Below are 17,710 nucleotides of genomic sequence, written 5' to 3' on the forward strand. Positions count from 1 at the left end.
ACACCCCCACACCCACACACACACACACACACACTCTCTCTCTCTCTCTCTCTCTCTCTCTCTCTCACTCTCACTCTTAGTGTTTACCTGAATATTGAATGCTGAAGATGGACTAGTAGATCATAGAATCACAGAACGGTTTGGGTTGGAAGGGTACTCGAAGACCATCTAGTTCCAACCCCCCTGCCATGGGCAGGGACACCTTCCACCAGACCAGGTTGCTCAAAGCCCCATCCAGCCTGGCCCTGAACACTTCCAGGGATGGGGCATCCACAGCTTCTCTGGGCAACCTGCTCCAGTGCCTCACCACCCTCATAGTGAAGAATTTCTTCCCTATATCTAATAAAATTACCCTCTTTCAGCTTAAGGCCATTCCCTCTGTCCTATCTCTACATGCCCATGTCAAAAGTCCCTCTCCAGCTTTCCTGTAGGCCCCCTTTAGGTACTGCAAGGCTGCAGTAAGGTCTCCCTGGAGCCTTCTCTACTGCAGGCTGAACAACCCCAACTCTCTGAGCCTGTCTTGCTAGGAGAGGTGCTCCAGCCCTCTGATAATCTTTGTGGCCCTCCTCTGAACTGGCTTCAACAGGTCCATGTTGTAAAAAAACCCTGTTGGTCACATTTATCTAATAAAATATCCCTTGGTGTACTATGGAATTGTATATTGCCACATGGCACTACCTGTGATATCTCTTGAGGAAGATACCATCTAGGTGTCTTCTGCCAGTGTTTTCCCAAAGGTTATATCTGGGAGGTAGCAGAGGAGCTGGGAAACCTGTCTCTGGGTCCACTAACAGGTCTCCATTCTAGCTGAATTCATACTGGTGTGGTCTGTTGTGCCACTCTCCCTGTAGAGAGAACCAGCATGCGCCCAGGTGTTTCATCCGGGGCACACTTAAGTGTGCTGTACCCTCGGCCCATCATACATTCACCGGAAAATTTGTGACTCTGTGACTTCAGCATGCATATGTCTCTGCGCAGGTTTCTGATGGATGGTCATGTATTTTTCTTATCCAGCTGAAAGGCTATAATATCTAAGACATATTAAAAAAAATTAGGGAAAGCTTTGGAGCTTTTCTTCTACTGCTGTACCCTGGAATATGTTTAGCATAACTCCTCAGATTTGTAACTATTTGAAATAACAGTTACATGTAACAAGAAGGGGATTTATGTCTTTGCAGTTTTATTGCAGTAATACATGAGATTCCTGAGAAATTCAGAATCTGAATAAAATACTACTGTCTTGCAGGTCTTTAAATAAACTTAGTGAGGCTTGTGAGAGGTGGTTTTTTATTGTTTCTATAAAGAAACAGATAGATGTGTGAAAACTGATGTTCTGTGGCTGTCAAAACTGAACTGGGGTTAGAAGTGGAACAGGAATGCAGTGTAATATTTTAATCTTAACTTTAAAAACAAAAAGCAGGAAAACTATGTACAAAAATACATAGCAAGATAACTGAATATTTAAATAGGGAATGTATATTAAATAACTGCAATGTTTATACATGATGCTTGAGATTTCATAGTAATCCATTTTGTGCAGTTAATCCAATTTGGTCGTTAATCCATGTTGTCCTTATTTATAAATTGAAAACATTTCCAATTGCCCTCTAAAGAAGCTCATCAGAACCATTTCCAAAAATGAACTTTCATAATACAATAGACTTCCAAATTTCTGCTTTTGTAGAAACTGAACTGTGAAATGCTAAAGGCTGCCTTAAATGCCTTTATACTTACTCGCGTATTGAACAGTTATGCGATATCTTAGTCAACGCAAGTAAAAGTACAACTGGAGGTCAGTGTGGCAGAACCAATGTGACATAATGTCCTCCAGGCTAGAGAATGGCAACCCTGAGGAAGCACTTGTATCCCGTGGACCAGCTCATGGTCTCTCTTGTAAGGCCTGCTTTGCTCTCCTGTAGTACTTGGCCATCTTTTCCTGAGCCTTTATGTTTTTTTCAGGATGGTCTCGTTGTCTCTAAGCATTAAAACACACTTTGGCAGGGGCCTCATCAGCTTCTTTCTCTCTCTGGTATGCTTTGGAATAGGCTGAATAGATCACAGGAAAAATAAGGTATTGCTTTTGAAGTACGTTCCTGCTTCACTGGTTTTTCTTCCGACAGAGCAGGAACTGTGATGACAGCAGGGGGAAATTACCTGCATTTTGTTTAAACACAAGAACAAGCTCTCTGACTTGGAGCTGAATCCGACGTTTAATCTCCACATTCACAGAATTAATTAATTGTGCTTTTGCACAATTAAGTTTATTTTGCTATACTGTATCTTGAAAGGCTTTTCTAGTCTTTGCTTATCCTTTAGATATTATTGCTTTAGCAATCTGTGCTCTGTTTTTGATAAATTTTTCCCTGTGTTCAGTTATGACAGATATTCCTTTGAATCGCCTGTATAAAAATACTGTAGCAGCAGAGCAGAGCAAAGATCTAACTGTATTTATGTCTATATTCTGCTTTTAAACATGAACAGCTGTGCATGCATTCATCTGTCTCATGTCTGACTCTGTGCTGCCATCCAGAACCTTTTCCTTTTTAATAAACAAATGTTTCCTTCTTTAATCTGTGTGTGTGTTTTATCTCTGTTCCTGCAACAAAATTTTCTCGTCCACATATGTTTTTCAAATCTTATTTGTATAATTAAACAAAGCATGCAACAGGGAGAACCCACACTGTAAATGGTAGAGGACTTCTCTCTCTCCAAGTAGCTGAAATAAAACAAGCTATTCTGTCCTGCACATCATTACTATTTTGTTTTGGAAAGCAAAACCCCACAACTATGATTACTGAAAGACTCTTTTTGAAATCACTACATGGTCTTATTTTACAGTCTGATTTACAGAAGCAAGAAACGTTCAAGGAGAGCTCATGAATTTTCTAAACGCTAAAGGCGTTAAAGAGTGATTCATAGCAGCAGCATATATTTATGCCTGGTGAGATGAAATCCTTTTTTGCACTTCAGTTGTCTCTGGTGATTGTTCATTGATCATGATAATGACATTCATGGTCAGTTCATCATTCTGCATGAGTTTTTTGATGTTCCTTTGGAAGCTGGAATAATTAAAAATATGGTTGCACAGAACACAGATTGATATTAGTGCTTGTAAGATCAGGGGCAGAAAGTTTCTTTTTAGTGCCTTGTATTTAAAATGTCTTGCGGAAAAGGCTTATTGTAAAAACATTTATTTAACACTTCTGTGAAGAAAACAGCAATCCTGCTAGCATTTGTGTTCTTGGAAGGTCTGCAATTCGGGCATGGCTAAGAAAGCTGCCACCAGTAGCCCCTTTCATCAGGCTTTACAAGGTATTTAACTAAGAATTCTTTTGCTCTTCAATTATTGTTTTCTCTCTCAGGTTTATTACTACTCTTGCCCAAAAAGTAATACTGTACCCAGTTTCTTAACTAAATTCCTGCTTGTAACTTCTGAGAGAGAAGGGAAATAGAGGAATAAATTCACAGTTGTTACCTCAAAGGGAAAACACACAACCTGTGTGCTAACATAAAAGCAGCATTAGAAAGGTCACAGTAAAAAAAGACGTTTTGCTTCTGGAGTCCTCTCTTCCATGCCAGGATTAGAGATTCATTGCTGCTTTTTCTTATGTGGCTGGGTATACTTTTGGTATTATACTGTCAAATACTTACTCAGAGGGATTATTTTGAGACAGATCTATGGAAAATGAAGATGGGCATGGGTAAAAAAGGGAGATTTTCTCTGGATTGGAAGTACACACCCTCCTGCAATGTGTTTGCCTGGCCAGCTGTCGACAGCATTGCTTCATATGAAGTCTGACGTTCAGAATATTTTCAAAGTGGCGAATGGAGTGAACTCTGGAGAACTGTTTCCAGCAGTAACTTAGACCCCAGAGGGACAGGGAGGGCTTTAGCTCTAAAAGAGAAACAAGCTCCTAGACACCTGAAAAGCTTAGCTAGCCCATAATCTAACAAAACCCTCACCACTGTTATCAGTATTGTGTTGTTATTGCCATAATAAATCATATATGTTCTAAGAATCATAAAATTTTAATAAAGAAATATATCTACAGGCAATTCCATGCTGTGCAGTGTCTTTTTCTCTCTGTGTGTTTTGTTCTGTGCACTGCAAACATTGTTTCATATCTTTTTGGAGAAGCCTGACTTTTCTAAGGAAAACAACCTTCTTCTGGAGAAATTAGTTCTTCAAATTTTTTTCTTTCTGCTTCACTCACTGAAAAAAAGTGAGGTATCATTTTTAATGTTATTGCCCTAGAAACACATGTTCAGACAACTGTGTATTTAAATACTTCTACCCACTCCCCACATACTCACTCCTCAACAAGCCAGTGGCATTTTCCATGTCAAGGGGCAGAGGCTGGCACAGGCATAAGAAGCAACTTGGCAAAGTTTTTTGTTCCTTTTTATAATGTACCACATTACAAAAAAAAAAATAAAATATGTGAATTGGTGTGACCACAGTTCAGTACAATAAAAGACTTCTGGCTCTGATCCCACCAGTCACCATACCAGGGTATATTTCCAGCCCTTCACTGAATCCCAATAATACGCATGTAATTCTGCGCTGATACACAGATCTAGTGTGGGGATCCAGTTCCCCGTGCTTGAGAGCTCAGGCTGGGGATTTTTTTGGATGTTTGTTCCTGGCCATGTGTCCTCCTCAAGCATTTTGTCCAGGACAAAGCATGTGGTTATTTTTCAAACTACACTATTACTGATAGGAATACAGGAGAAATGGTGTAACACAGTAACTACCGTGGTATTTTTTTAATCAGGAGCTGCTATTCAAAATTTCTATCTTATTAGAAATGTTGCCAGTTAAATTCCCCACAGCTACACAAGAATCACTTGCTCTGAAAGCAGAAATTTCACGCAAGGTTGAGGGCATGCTTTGCTTTAAAGGTCTATCTAGTTGTATTTTGTGCTGCGTATTCACACTGCCTTTACCATATGAGCCAAAGCTAAATGATGCGATCAGCACCATGCTGAGTATGAGCTAAAAATATCAGAATATTAGGTACGAGGACACTAAAATGATCTCTGGGCATGCAGGAGGCAGGCGGTCATCCCTACATAGCTGCAACTAGTACATGATAGTCCCAAACCTAGTTCTTCTTCCTAAAGCAAGCATGCTCCTAATTGATGAACTACCAAGCATGTCATAGAATCTCCCTTGCATATATAAGACCCCTGCTTGTTTGGCTGGGAAGTGATTTGTTTTTCTTTGCTTAGCTCAATGACAAAGTCCTTGATTCAGTGCGCTGACCCTTTGTAGTCAGGAAAGGGCTAGTCCGTGAGCCATGGAAGAGGGAGCTGCTGCCTTCCAGTGGGGACTTCAGTGGTCAGAGCAGAGCTCACGCCTTAGCGTCCATCACCTAGAGGCAATGTGGTAGCCTGTTCCTGTTCCCCAGAAGCACTGGCCTTCTGTCAGTCTTGTAACCAAGCCCTATTTCTTTCTGCAGGCACTGTCAAGGAGCCTGGGTGTCCTGTGCGCAGCCGTGGCTCACATGACATGGCAGGGCACCTCCGGGGCTTGGCACTGGGGTGTCTGCTGTGTCTTGCTCAGGACTGATCTCCTTCGTCCTGCTGAAGGTCAGAAGCCACCTGTCTTTCAGCCTATTGGAAATAGTAAGAAAAATCAAATACGAAAGATGTCTTCTTCATATCTCCAGCTGTCTAGTTTAGGGGTTTTGACATTTACTACCTGTAACAAATTCATAGGTTCATCACTGTAATAACAAGAGGCTCCAGCTGACATCAGTGGTCTATTTTATAATGTCCTGTACATCCAGAGGCCTCAGGGCAGCAATGAGAGATGTAAGGTGACAGACGCTGTTAAGATTTGGGAAATAACGTTTGATGATTTCCCATCCACCTCCCTACACACCTGCATTAGAGTCAAAGGTACTTCTTAGCAAGAAAATGTGACTATCAATCCAGATGAGAAATATTAAACAGGCCTCACCAGGCATCAAATACAATCTTGTCTTCATGGCTACATCCACCCCACTAAGTAGTGGCACAACCCAGTTCACCTCCATACATCTGTAGCTATAAACTCCCACTCCAAGGCAGGGGTCCGTGCTTGCTGCAGAGAGCCTCTGGCACATGCTGCTCCAAAACACACCTGTGCACCGTCTGGAGAGCAGTACAGGCCAAAACAGCACCAAGAAATGTGGTGACAATTTAATGCTACAACCGGCAAGACAGAGGTCATCCCATGCCCCAGCTCCTGTGTAATTTGCCAGCCCCAGAGCAGTCCTGAGGCTGAGAGTGAAGAGACCCTCCTTGTCCCTCTTGCACATAGCTTACGCTCTTCACCTCGGCTGCATAGCAATATTCCTATCAACATTTGCTGCAAAAACCTTTAACACACCCAGACGGGGGAGATGCAGGGATGAAACATGCTTGCTAGTATATTCCCATGCATAGGTCTGTTGTGCTGGGTCACTATCACCCTTTCCTCTCCTCATTAACATCAATGCTAAATTAGTTCACTAATTTTCCCTGGGTGCATTTTGAAGGAGGGGGATGCTCACTTGAGGAAAACATCTTGAATTTTTAAGAAGTTGCAGAAGACTCTAATTCTGGCAGATTGCGAGGGAGAGGAAATTTGTGGTTTTGAATAACATAAAGTGGCGCCAGCTCCTCTCCTTTTATTCCAGGGGAAATTTTATTAACAGTTGGGACATATAATCTGACTCCAGATTTCTCTAGCACAGGACTGCTCAGATCTGACACCCTCAGCTAACACAGCAGCAGCAGGAGGGCTGGCTGCGAGGTGGCCACGGGCAGAGCTGGCACAGAGGGATGGATGGTCATCACGAGCCTGTGCAGTCTTGGCCCTTCTCTTAGGAAAGCACAGTGCGGTTTTTGTTTGCTAAAAACCTGTTTTGCTGTGCTGGGTGCTGTAGAGCAGCCCTGGAAAGAAGATGCTGTGTCTTTTGGTGGCCATGGGCAGCAAGGGAGCAGCACTGTGACAGCCTGTGAACGTGTGTCTGGAGCAGGGCGCTTACCCAGCCCGCTCCTTGCTGCTGTGCAGCTCTCCCACTGACTCACACTGACTCAGGGTAGAAACCCAGGACAGAAGTTCACAAGTTAGGACTGGGAACATCTGGTTTACATTTACCCAGAAAAATTTGCATCAGACACCAACTGCTTGGACCGATGGAGAGAGGGAGTGTGTTTCTCAAGCATCTTCAGACTAGGCAGTTTCTGAACTTGAAGCAATAAATCAGATAGCTGAAACAGAGATATTCTCTGAGAAGACGTGGCTGTTTGTGTTAGCAATCTGATTCTCTTCCCCCTTTATTGTGCCAACTTTTGAAGAATTTGCATACAGCCTTTAGGAGAAATATTTGGCCTGCAAATGGGTGAATTTGCCCAGCAGCGCAGTAAAACTGCAGGAGCTCTAAAACGCTCATTTTACAGTATTGTGTGCACTTACACCAGTGCTGTATTTAGAGCAATTGCTTCCTCACTGTTCTCTTCAGCACATATTGGACCCACAAGCTGAAATCAGGAGCACACCAGATGTTACCCTAATGTCCCACAAGATGGTGACAAAATAATTCTAATTACACAACACTTTGATTTGTGGTACATACAGACTTAGCGACTCCGAATTTTTCCTTACCATGCAGTTGCATTAAACTCTGCTTATAAAACATACTTTGGGCATATTTTAATGGCTTACTCATTTGGCAGAGGTTCATTCTTTTAAGTACGTTGTTGATTATATTTTAAATTAACTTCAGGACTACATCGCAGGTTTCATTCCTCTCACATAAGGAGTCACAAGTTCCCTGGATGCTGGAGAAAGAAAAGCACTTTCATTGCTTCTGATCAATCCCTTTGCCAGACTGCTTACTCTCCCTCTCTGTGATTTTTTTGTGTGTGAGGTCTTATGGTCCATAAATTCTTTCCCTTTTGAATTAAGCATGAAAAAAAAAATCGGCTTGGCAAATTAGGCATAAGAGAGGTGGCCACTGCAGAGCAGGTACATGCTCTCTGGAGGCAAGGCCAGGAACAAACATGGTAGGGAAGAGCAGAGTCTCTAGAAGCACAAGACATCTGGAAACCATCTCCCCTACTCTTAGCCCCCAAATAGTTTTCTGAGATTTTTATTTATTTTTTTTTTTGCCTCTTGGAAATTGTGCCCTCAAACTGGGCACTGGAGATGGAGCAGGCATCCCATATTATAAACTGCTTGTCTTTGAAGAGTAAGCATATTGTCCAATATTAGAAACAGTTGCTTCCCTGGGTCCTATTGTTTTAGAAACAATAAAGGAAACAAAAGTGTTTTTTTAGCCTGTCAAGGGATAATAGAAATACCCTGTAAATACTAGCTCTTCATTTTGGTGAAGGCAGGAACCGATTTTCATAGACTGAATGGCTCCAGCCCTTCAGGTGCCTGAAAAATATTGTAAAGAAAATACATTCCCAGCTGTAGCCATGGGTTTCTGTCAATAGATGGCAAGATCAGACTAGTCATTTGGCTGAGACTTACAGATGCATCTCAGTGACTTGAAAGCCATAGGACTAGATTTTCAAAGGTGTTACACATCTAATTCCCAGTGATTTAAGCATTTAATTAGTGTCTAAATATGGTCCATTTCTGGCCAGAAGTACCACTTCAAAATTACTTACGGATTCAGGAGCCAATGCTAAATGCAAAGCCTGTGTGATAAAGCAGGGCCCTGCAGACACCCAGCTTGTTCTGAATAAGCTTGTTTGACTATCAGCCGTGATGCATCCACACGAGCACAGCAGCCCGCCCAGGAAAATCAGCCCTGCTGAGGCATGTACTCAGATCATCTTCAAAATCTCACCTCCCACCCTCAGCACTGCAAAGCTATTTGCTGTGAATTTCTTCCCTATGGATTTTAGCCACAACTAACAGGCTGATTGTGATGCACTTAGGATTTGTAATACTACATAGGAGATTCAGCTTGATTTATTGTAACAGTGTTTAGCTCCTACCCTGGGAGATGGGGTGTAGCCTGTTGGAAAAGCACACTTGGATGGTACTCTAAGAGGCGGCAAGTTAAATGGTTTGAAATCAGGGACAGCCCTGTCCTCAAAAGCAGTAGCTTAATAGGGCTTGGCAGGACTTACCGTTTTCCTACTTTAATTGTAATTTGAAGAGTTATTCTCCCTGTCTCCATCTCTCAGTCTCCCTCCCTCTCTTTGTCTCTTTCTTCAAATGCCATGTGATCAAGATCCCAGACCTGCTCTGTAGCAAATTCCCTCACAGGTGCATCTTCACGTTGCACATTGCTCCACACCTCTGCTATTGTCTGGTGCTGCATTTGACACCTGGCAGCAGAGGAAACCCTGCCCTCCCCTGCCGCCACGGCTGCGCTGAACAAGTTCCTGCTGCCCACACCCACTTCTAGCAGGTTTTTACATATGAGCAAAGCGGATGATCACAGGCATAACCTTGTTTGTCTGGAAGTGGGCTATTCACACTTGTATAATTTTCAGGTAAGAAGATAGGTGCCTAAACCCATGTTCAACATATAAATAAGCATGACCTAATTTTAAGCATCTGCCATTCCCATGGCCTTTGCAGACATTATTCAAATGTGCAGGTTTTGGCACCCAAGTGGGAAAGTTTTGTCTTATGTTTCCAGAGGCCCGTAAGAAAGCTCATCTGTGTGCCGTTATTTTAAAGGCATAAATACAGTGATCTGGAAGCAGGCTTCTGGATTACCATCAATCCTGGGCAAAACACCAGAGTTACTGATAAAGACTTCTCTTTGCAGCAGAATGCTATCAGCCGTGCCAGCTGATATGGTTTTATGGAAAACAGCTTGTCAGACTTACCTAATATTGCTTTCCAAGCTATTTTAGCACCAATGTTTTAAGACATAAGGTTGACTGGTAAAGGTTTTAAGACTGATAAAATTTATTCAGGCTTCTGCAGGGCATTTAACACAATCATTGTGGTGTATTTCATTAGCAGAAGCAACAAAAATGTAACCGTAGAAGATAAAACATCCTCAGATGACTGTTTTTCTAGTCAGGCCCTGCCAGGAGTGGTTCTTGGCTCTGTACAGTAATAAGGGAGAAAATCATTAAGCTATGAATGAAAAATGCCACAGAAAATGCAGAGTCCTGCCTCTCCACTCTTAGTTGGCTTTCCAACTAGAAGGCCAACTAGGTTGGGTTGCTCAGGATCTCATCATATAGTTGAGCTTTGCACATCTCCAACACTGGAGATTCCACAGCCTCTGTGAACCCTCTTCCAGTGTTTGACTACCCTCATAGTGGGGGAAAAAAAGTTGTATCTTACTGTCTAATTTGAATTTTCTGTGGTGCGATTTGTGTCTGCACTTCCAAATGCACTTCCAAAAAGAGTATGGTTTTTCTTCTCTATACCCTCATTAATTTTTTGTAGACAGCAACAAGGTTTCCCCCCAAAGCCAACTCTTTGCTGGACTGAACAAGCCTGGCTCTCCCAGCCACTCCTCTCCCTGTGCTCCAGCCCCTGACCAGCTTGGCTGTCCTCTGCTGCACTTGCTCCAGTTTGTCAATGTCTTTCTTGAACTGGAGAGGACCAAAACTGGACAAAGTGCTCCAAGTCTGGTTTCACAAGTGCTGGATAGAAGGGGATTTGATAACTCTAAAACCACTGAGAGTACACCTCATCCTGTTGTCCAGATTGTTTATAAAGATGTTGAACTATATTGGCTTCAGTGTTGATCCCTAAGGATGCTGCTGTTAACAGGACACCAGAGGGACTTTGTCCTGCTGCTCACCATCCTTAGTCTTGCTGGTCACCATCCAACCAGCCAATTTCCACCTATTCTGTTTGTTCAAGTCTCTTGCCCATGTCTCACCAGTTTGGCTGTAAGGATACTGTAGAAAGTCCTGTTAAATTCAAAATAAACAAAATGTCCTGCTCTCCCCTTGTCTGACTGCCAGCCACCTCATCACAGAGGGCAACCAGGTTGGTCATCACCTCAGGAAAACCCACTCTAGCGGTTCCCAAGCACTTTCCCATCTTTTACATCCTTGGAAATGGCTTCCAGGAGGATCTGCTCCATCAGCTTCCTGGGACTGAGGCAAAATGGTCTCTTTAGCTTCAGAATTAAATGAAAGTTCAAATATTTCTGTGTATTGGAAACAGCTCCCAATTCTCCTGTTCAATTCTCCTTGTTATAAATGATCTGAATGATGGGACTGAAAGCATTCTTATCAAGTAGATAACACTAAACTGGGTGGTGAGGTGAACATGTTGGCAGAGAGACCACCTTACAGACAGATCTGGACAGTCTGGAAGAGAGTGCTAACAAGAACTGTACGAAGTTTAACAAAGACAAATACAAGGTCCTTCATGTGGGATAAAACAACCAGAGTCCAGTATAGGCTAGGATCTGTGTGGCTGGAAAGCAGCCTTGCTTAAAAGGTCCCGAGAGTTCTGGTGAACAGCAAGCAATGTTGGATCCTGGGCTGCATCCAGAGGGGCATTACTAACAGAGATAGAGACGTGATCATCCCACTCAGTGCTTATCAGGCGACACCCGGAAGAAACTGCTCAGTTCTGGTCCCCACAACCTGAAAAGGATGCAGACAGACTGGAAGGGGTCCAAAGAAGGGCCACAAAGATGATCAAAGAGCTGTAGAACCTGCCCTTTGAGGAAATACTGGAGTTATGTCTCTTCTCCTTTAAGAAGAGATTACTCTGATGAGGTTCACCCAAGCACCAGGGGGAATCTCATCACAGTATTCCAGTGCTTAAAGAGCAGCTACAAAGAGGATGTAGGCTCTCTCTTTACAAAGAGCCACATCAAGAAGACAAGGGATAACAGGTACAACCTGTACCAGGAGAAGTTTCATCTTGATATAAGGAAGAAATTTTTTACGGTGAGAACAATCATGGACTAGAAGAACCTCCCCAGGATGTGGCAGAGTCCCCATGACTGGAGGCTTTCAAGATGTCCTTGGACAGGGTGTTAGATAATCTCATCTGGTCTCCCCTTCCTCCAAGAAGCTGGGCCAGATGATTTTTTGAGGTCACTTCCAACCTGGGCTGTCCTACTATTCTATAATTCTAATTTACAGGTCCTAAAAGAGTGTGTGATTTATAATTATTCAGTTTATGATTTTTAAAAACAACTGTAACTAAAATTGCACCATAATCAGGAAAAGACATGAACGTCCTGAGTTCTGTATCACCGTTATCCAAAAATGTGGCCAAGTATTTTTGAGCACTATTCCTTTCCCCCTTGTGGACGGTCCGATACATCGTCTGTTCACTTCCAGCAGATGTTGCTCCTCATACCACTTTCTATCAGCACAGGTATGCTCGAGCTGGAAATTGCTAATTAGAGCAGAAGTGGAGGACAGCCACAGTCTAGGGTGGCATGTGAGCTGCTTTTGCAAGCCAACACGCAACTGGCAGCCGCCAGGCCCCAGGGAACGATGGCAAGGGGAGCAAGCACGGGCTGAGGAATGTCATGTCTCTCCAGACACCGTGGCTTCTGGGGGAGATATGGTGGTGGGGAGACTGGTTCACGTCCTTCTACTGTGCTTTACAGCCTGGTGAAAAGACCAGCCTCCTCCTCACCAGCTGGCAGGCTGGGTGTGAAACACAGCCCGCTCCGCTCCGCAACATCCCATACACCAGCACAGGGACTTCTGGCAGGGAAGGGAAACATAAGGGGGAGAGAGGGGGCAACCTGTGACCTCTCTAACTGCCTCAGCAGGATTTGGCAGAGCTCTGCTGCCGCAGCCCTTCAACGCATCAGAGGGTCCCGTGCAGTGCTGCAATGCCATTCCCTCCGTGTCTTCAAAACTGAGCACTGTCATTACTTCTGCCACCTCCCTTGCCTGCCTTCTAAAGAAAAAAAGGTTGCTTTCTGAAATTTCTGGAGCAAGATGTTCTCTGAAAGCTGCCTTTTGCTGATCCCACCCTGAAAACACAAAATGTTACAGCATTTGGGAACACGAGTAAAGAAGAAAAGCTCAGTGCTGGATTGACGCCACTTTTGGCAAAGGATAAAAGACAGTCTGCCTCTCTCTCTCTCACTCACACAAACAAACAGGAAGAAAAGCTCCCAGGGGCACAATCAATTACAGTTCATATCTCTTCTGGGCTGTCAGAGATAGTCACTGGCATGGGCCCTGCTGGAGTGCAAACCCAAAAGGGATTTACAAAAACAAATCCTCAGCTGGTGTATACATTGCATACCAGTATAGCCCACAGCAATTTGTAGAATAGGAGGAAGAAGACTAATATATGATGATACACAGGCACAAGGAATATTTTTGTCTTGATTGAATTTCCTCTAGCCTTTTGTAGTGAACTGAGTGAAACAAAGGCTCTGCTGTTTCATGCTGTTCATTAAAAGTTTGACGTTTATGGAAATCTGACTTAGTCCGACCAGGACAGACATAACCTTTACACATAGCTGTAGATATAAATGCAGATACAAATAAGAAATTCTTAAAATATTTAACTTGGAAATTTGAACATCCAGTCTGAAATGCAGACTTACTGATGGTGTATGGTCTTGTCCATTCTCTTTCTGCTGGAATTGGCTGTAAACCTAGCCAGAATATGGATACCAAACTCAGAGAGAAATCCCACTGGAAGGTAACTTGAAAAATTCACCAGACCTACCCTGACAGAAACAACAACATGCGTTTTATCAGTTACAACTGGGAAACACAACTCCAGCACACGTATTTGCAACCAACCCAGACTTAAATGTTTATTCTGCTATCAGGTGGTCAGTGCTAGGTCGTTGTAACTCCAGATTAACACAGCTAACGTGAACAATAGGGAACTGTGCTGCAGTCATGTAGCATGACATGTTGACTTGATTTGGTTATACAAAACACTGGGACGAGTAGTGGGAATTTTCCTGCAGGAATATGTGTGTTTGATGTTGGAAAAGGATTGAAAACAAGCTGGGCTGAAAAGCCATGACTTGAGAGCCATCCTTGTGCAGCACATGCTTTGGGTTTGTTAAGACTCGAGCTGTTACTGTAAAAGCCCCCTTAGGCTCCTGCCAAGCTCCAAAGCCTCCTCTAACAACAACAGATCAAATGGACTACAAATTTTTAATTTGTAGTCCACAGGGTCCACAGGGACAGGATGAGAAATGTCATGGGCTGTTGTTAGGGCGATGTGGGTCTTGACATCCGCTGTGCGCTGCCATCCAGGAAGGCACCAGCATGTGCTCCCGGCTGGCATCACCTCTTGGTGCCAGCTGCAGCATGTGAGAGGTCCTGGGTCACAGTTGTGATCAGGGCAGGGGGGTGCTTACCCCAGACCTGCCACCAACAGGGACATGTGAGCAGCCCCAGCCACAAATGCACCTCAGAGAAAGGTGTGTGGCAAGTGTGGCCTCAGCCCATGGCTTTGAAATTGTTTACTCCTCTATTATGGCTTACTCCTCCTGCTAAGCACCAGCAAGAGCTTTGTCATGGGTTAACTGATGGGAGACGCAACCCAGGGTTTGTAAGGTACAGAGGAACTGACATGTCAAAGCAACATAAAGAATAGTTGAAACCCTCTGGATAAGTGTTACCATCAATTACTTCATCTTCTGGGCCAAAGACCAAGGTCAGGCACAGTATTTCAGTCACCGCTCTGAACTTTTGCACCAGAGAAATTACAAAGACTGTGCAAGTTATACAGACTCGTTAGACCGTTATACCACCGTCCCCAAATCACCGCGCAACTGCTTGTGAAGGTACTTGTGAAGGATGTTCTTTGGGGCCCCTATGGCTGCGGGGCTGGTGCAGTCTGCTGATGCTAAATTCATCTGGGTCTGTACATGCCTGAGCAGACCTGGAGAGCGCTAACATGGACTCATGTCTCCATTTGCCCCCCATACCCAAACCTCCAAGGTTTTCCCAGCACTTCAGGCTGTAGCCAGCAGGTAGTGTAGGGCAGTGCAATTAGCTTTGCACCTCCAGCCAGCTACCTGCCCACCCACCCCCTTCTCAAGCCTGATGCAAATGTGTTGTTTATTTATTTTGATGCTACATGCACTTTATGTCACACCCTTCATAAATTCTCATTTCTGGCCTCGTTGCAGATTTTTGCAATCCAAGTGCAGAGGTGCAGGGAGGGAGGTAGTAGAAATTGAGACCCCAGCTCTGGGGGGCAGCAGGGACCCATCTCACCCAAGGGGGCCTGGGGAACTGCTTTAGGTTTTAGCAGTCAAGGAGGCCCCGACCCAGGTGGTAGAATTTCAGTAATAAATTAAAAAAACAGCTTAAAGCTGCAACAAAGACAAGTTATGAGTGTAAATTAGAAGCCTAAATCCCACTCAATGGCTCTTAAGATCTGGGGCAATAATTTGAGCCACATGTCTGATTATCGTAATGGTATATTTTAGCATTGCTTGTAACTAAGCTCAGTCTTCACCGTACTCGGCACCTCCACATCTGCAAAGGGCATCTCTGCATTACAAGCCTGGGCAGCTGGCATGAGCAGAGGAGCCCAAAGGTGGCATTGGTCCAGGGAATGGGAGCAGGATCAGACCTTCTGGTTCTGAGCAGGGGCTGCAGGTTACTGCAGTTAGAGATGAAGAGAGAGCCACTAGAGCAATTAACAGCCTGGTTTCTGGAGAACAGTCCTTTCTAGGGAGCTGTGCAGAGGTGCCTGTGTGGCCATTTTGAAAACAGCCTGAGCTACGCAATGCTTGGTCCTACCATCCACACCACCCCTGCTCTGCAGGGCAAGACGGATTTACCTAGCCCACACTGGGATGCCAGGCCTCTGTCAATGGCTTCAGACATGCCTCCATCCCAAGGAAGAGCTTGAAAAAATTAATTCATTCAAATTTTCACTAATTGTTACAGGTGGTTAGTATGCACACGCTTCAGACTCTGCTGGGCATGGTACCTTTGTGCGCCACTTTTCATGTGATTTCCACAGAGTGTGGCAGGAGTTGCTGTATTTTGAGAGGTTATTGAAAAAATAACCCACTGAGGAGTATAGAGAAGAATAAATGGGAAGGGGAGCTCAGTTTTGCTTTTTTTTTTTAAAAAAAAAAAAAAAAAATATCTAAATATTGTGGAGTATGTTGTGGAAAAATTTTAGCCATCTGTCTAACGGATATTAGTAAAGTGGAGACTGTGTTAAAAATAAAGTGCCAGGTTGTCCTCTGCAGAAAGTTAATAAAAAGAAGGAAGTGAAAGACTGCTCATTATTTTTAATGACTTTGCTTTCCAGCAGAGTGCCTGTATCTCCCTGCCTTTACATTCTGCCTTATTTCAGTTCATTACAGCACATTCAACTGCTCTGGAGAATGATGGCTTTGTTCTAAAGCACTGAATTTATCAAAAGGCCCCTGGCCCAGCCTGGCCAGGCTGTTAATCACAGCCCCGCTGCCAGGAGGAGGATGCTGAGAAGAGCCTGATGCATGGTGTGTCCAGCCAGGACGGCAGAGAGAGCCGTGCTGGGCACTAGTGCTGCTGAACATCATATGCAAAGTCGTCATCGCAGTAGATTAAGCGGTGCTTGGTGATTGTCTGAATGTTTTCTGCATGCACATCTCTACATTTGTCTCTCTTACTGGCTCCATCTGACATGAACCTCTCATTCCCTGTCAATGGGCATTTGCTTTATTAACTATAAAATATAGGACACGATTTGCAGTTCAGAAGATGAAGATTCATGAGTGTGCAACTTGGAGCACAGTACCAAGCAAAGCAGAGCATCCAGCTAAATCTACAGGCTCCTTGCAAGCAGCAGACAGCAGGTAGAAAAACTAAAAACAGAAGCTGCATTTTTGGATTTGAGAACCAACAGCTTTTCTCAACAGCCTTGCTTGCGGGAATCCACGCTGTGATTCTTTTAATGTAAAACTCTTCTGCTATATACTCTTTGCATGAATCAAGGCCCACATTACAGACAGGTTTTTACAGTACTACAGTTACAGTGATGTGTTTGGAAACGAGATGCACATTTTCTAGGGCTCAGAGGAATCACCTAAAAAGGGGGTCCACAACCAGGCTCCAGGGTCTTTCCAGGGTTTTTTTCTTACAGATCCTTAAAAATCTATTTGCTAGCAGATTTTGTTGTCCCGTTCTGCCTCCTCTTCTGCCTTATCAATGGTTGTGGCCCTGCAGCAAAACCTGCATCCTGCATCTCCTATGTAACATGAGTGCAGGGATCCTATAAATGCCCTGACGAAGCCACTGCGTGGCTTGGAGCAGCAGCAGGGAATGCAGGGAGACCTCACACAGCTGTGCTCACAGCTGGAGTACCTTCCTGGATCTTTCCATGGTTTTCCTGTAGCTGCCACTCACAGTCCCAGCTGCTGCTCCTGGGGGTACAGAGGCTCTTGGGAAACCACAGTCGGGCAACTCCTAACCCCAAGGGCGTTCCAGTACAGATGATGCTCTGAGGGGCCAGCTGCCCTCTACCTCTAGACCAGCCTGGCCAGCAGGAGGAGGATTGGGTTTTCCTGGGGCTGGGGCAAGGGTTGGATGGGGTGGCAAGGAGCCAGTGCAGATCTTTTAAATTCTGGGCACAGCAAGCTGGCTGATACTTTGAATTTGCTTACCTTTTAATGCAGAACAAGGCCAAAACTCATTTATATGGGCTAATCACATTTTTTTGCCTGTCTTAATCCAGGAAATGAAAACTGTGACCAGAAGTGTAGTCTCCTTGTCTAAACACTGGCATGCTGGTGTTTAGAAAAAAAGGACTCCACCATGATTCTTCCCAATTGCCTGATGA

The sequence above is a fragment of the Falco peregrinus genome, chromosome 6, assembly GCF_023634155.1.
Source record: "Falco peregrinus isolate bFalPer1 chromosome 6, bFalPer1.pri, whole genome shotgun sequence".
Classification (NCBI taxonomy): Eukaryota; Metazoa; Chordata; class Aves; order Falconiformes; family Falconidae; genus Falco; species Falco peregrinus.